Source organism: Micropterus dolomieu, linkage group LG10 (genome assembly GCF_021292245.1).
Source record: "Micropterus dolomieu isolate WLL.071019.BEF.003 ecotype Adirondacks linkage group LG10, ASM2129224v1, whole genome shotgun sequence".
Classification (NCBI taxonomy): domain Eukaryota; kingdom Metazoa; phylum Chordata; class Actinopteri; order Centrarchiformes; family Centrarchidae; genus Micropterus; species Micropterus dolomieu.
This window is the reverse complement of record NC_060159.1, coordinates 5,477,866-5,481,577: the sequence shown is the minus strand read 5'-3', so window position 1 is coordinate 5,481,577 and position 3,712 is coordinate 5,477,866.

The following is a 3,712-nucleotide window of genomic DNA, read 5'->3' as shown; positions in this document are numbered from 1 at the left end:
TACTTAAAGCAAATTTTGCTTTTATTTAATCAAAAGCAAGACAAATGTAACCCCCATTTCTGGGATGAAGTAGCACCATTTTCTAAAGCATTAACAATATATTAAAATCTGAGGAAAACTAGACAGTGACATTTTTCATTGTGTCTAGCCCAAACAATGCAACAACATATAGGGATACATGACATGAACATGCACATCTTACTCTTAGCAGAATTAAATTTTTCAAACCAAAAACAAAAAATATTCTCTTTTATTGCACTTTGCATAGAATTTTAAATAACAACCTAAAGAGGCAACACCTCTGTCTTGGGTAAAATAGTAATGTAAACAACGACCACATGTCGGTTGTTGCCGAATAAAAGGACAGCTCCCCCAGTTCTCTGCTGACTTTCTCTCGTGTAATGTTGTACAGCTTGGGCAAGGCGACTTCACTGAAGTACTTGCGGCTGGGTAGCTCATATCTGGGGTCTAACGTTTTAATCAAATTAATAAACCCCGTCTTTTACGGTATATATGGGTACCATGTCTTTGGCTATATGCAAAGCGACCGCTTCGGTGATTGTTCTCCACCGTGCCCCTTTCCTGTCATATGCGGTGCCTTGTGCAAAGGATTCGGCTACAGTTAGCTGTTTTTTAGCTCAGGTTTGTTGGTCAGTGCGGCTTTGTTCATCGCGGAGAGACTGGCATTTTTCATATTCGGCTGGATGTCTCTGTTTCAGGTGTTGGAATAGGTTTGGGGTGCTGCTGCCTTTCACTGCGATAGGCTTTAGGCAAATGTTGCAGCGTGGTGTCTGTTGTTCCACATCTGTCGCAGCAAACCCATACCAGTTCCAAACAACAGATGACTTTATTCCTTTCTTGGCAACAAACTTCCCGCTCTCTTTCTTGCTGTTTAGTGTATGATGTTGTCGCTATGGGAAACGAACACTACGGAAACCCCGGGGAGCCAAAAATGTGCTATTACACAAAAACTCGATTTACTTATTTTTTAAATCGCCCGCAACAAAAAATTCGAATTAATTCATTCAATCGATTTTTCGCCCAGGCCTAGTGCATACTATTTGTCCGAGCTGACACAGTGGCGAGAGAGAGAGAGGGAAGGAGAGAGTTGTGGGCCAGTTGCATTGTCCAGCGCCAGAAACCGCAAATAAAAGAACAGAAAGATGTGAACACATAATTATATATCATCATTAAGGAGAAATGTGACTTGGGAGAGGACAATGAAAAATGGGAGGCTCCCGTGAGCTAACCTCTGTTGCTCCTTGTTTGCTTCTGCAGCCACAGGTCGCAGACAGTTCACACTGGAGTCTGATATGGGCCACATTTAAACAATAATGTGAACTGTCAAACAATAAAAATCGGGCATTAAGGCCTGCAGTCTGAACGCAGCCTAAAAGTGTTCTCTATTTCTGTATTTTTTGAGAATCAATTTAGTGTAAGTCTATAGGAGTGAAAGGTTAGGCTAGTAAGACAGGGTGATTTGTATGGGATTGAAGGAAAACCTCCAGCTCCGTTATTTGTGTTTTAATGTCTTGTTATGTTCCACCTACTATAAAAACACTGACGTAGTCTCTGTGACGTCACCCATAGATCGCTGAAGAGTGACTGTGAAGCTCAATGTGGGTGGCTCAGAGGAACCATAACCCTAAACCCACAGTAAAAGAAACTACAGTGAACTACATCTTCAGTATTGGATGATTGCAGCAACTATGATTCAGTTTTGCCTGAAAGATTAATTTGCCTGTAGAACAGATGTTGTACTTGATGAAATGTTTCTAAATAATACTCCTGCCTGCATGGGCAGTGCAGGTGGGCTCACTCTTGTACAGGTTTTAGGCCCCATACCTGCGACACCAGGTTCAGTGCTGAGGCCTTTGCAAATCTTCCTTGACTCTCAACAACAGCACAGATCCTGTTTGCTCTTACTAGCACGAACACAGTGTTTTCATAACCTTCAACCTAAAGTCAGATTTCTCTGTCAGTTTTATGGCAGTTGCCAACGATGTTAAGGTACGTGCCAATAACTACAGAGAGTGTGAGGGAGCTGTCACCAGCTGAGGAGAAAAAGGAAGGTGTTTCCATGTCCTAGATGAGGATTAAAGGAAGGAGACTGGGGGTTTATTTACCTCACACACAGACACACATGCACGCATGCAGGCGCGTACACACACACACACACACACACACACACTTTCATTTTTATCACTTGTCCTGTGCCGCCCACACCCTGAGGAATTGACTAAGCACTGTAGCTATGTCATGGGTGGCACCAGTGCACACACATAGAGCTCATGACCACCCAGATGACCTTTCAGATGCCATACATCCTGCCCAGGGAGTTGGTCTTTATGTAAACACGCACAAGTATGAACATTTGAAGTTTCCTGAAAAAACATTAGTTTTATTACATTAAGAGAATTTGTTCTGTGATCCTGTAAACTTTTGGTCTTTTACTTTTTTGATAATATGTCAGATGACAGATGTGATTTGTATTGTTTGTGTTTGTATTTTTTGCCAGTCAGAGTCTCGATGACCGACAGACAGCTGCTGAGCTCTGGGCAGCTTTGGACGAGACAGCCGGTGTAGCGCTGCAGCTTTTGTACATATAATCATCGACAGTCGGACCGGATTATGTCAAGACATCTACGCTGTTTACCAGCAGGAGCTCAGAGTTAACTGCTTTTATTATATTAACTTTTCAATAACTTTTAAATATGTGGCATTAAAACTTTGACTTATCTTCACTCACACTTCTCAGCAGCTGTCTGCCATTGTTGCTGGTTCCATTGTTGATGTTAGCGTCAGTGGGCACCCAGAGCTCTGTGGTACTACTACTACTATATTTATATAAAAACCGGACAAAGCTGAACACTGCTTTGAGATAAGAAAGCGAGGAAGTTGTGTCGCAGTGAGATTGGAAAGCCAGTTGTATCACTTGATCCTAATCTTGCACTTTTTATCACATCATGTGATTTCCTTTTTTTGTATATTTATATATTTTATTTGGGTTTTATCAGTATTATTGCATGATTTGTGTTTTTATTGGTTTTACTTGTTTCTATTTATTTCTTGGATGGAGGAACAAGTGGACTGATGAGAGACAGCTTTATGTGACACAGTCCACGGTGCCTGATTGGAGGAGAGAAAAACTGTCCCTGGTTTAATTGATTGGGTACAACTGAACAGGATCATGGGACAGAGACACGACAGAAAGTGGAGAATGGTGTAGAGACAGGAAAAGAAAAGGAGGAGAGCGGCATGGCAGACCACAGAAAGTAACGGTGAGGCAGACACCAGGAAGAAGCAGAAAGACAAAGGACACGCGCCAGTGAAATTGAAATTAACAAAGTTCGCTGGTATCAGAAAAGAACATCACACCTGTGTGTGGCAGTTTAACTACCTGGTGAGTTCAGAAAATATGTGTATGTTGAATGAATTGACGGGAAAAAAAGCAAAATAAAAAAAGCACTTTCGGTGTTTGGCCTAATAAGTCAAAAAAACACATTTTTACAGAATAATTAGGTTGACAAGCCGGCAGTGAGGAAAAATTTTAAAGTGTCTGAGAAAGACGCAAAAATCGCTGTTTGCAGACACTGTTCCGCCAAATTGTCTCCTAGCACATATCCACTCCATCTGTGGCTGACTTCTTAGAGGCATCAATTGGCATCGGACCCACTCACAATAGTCTCTCCAAATCCTGTGGGAAAAAGCT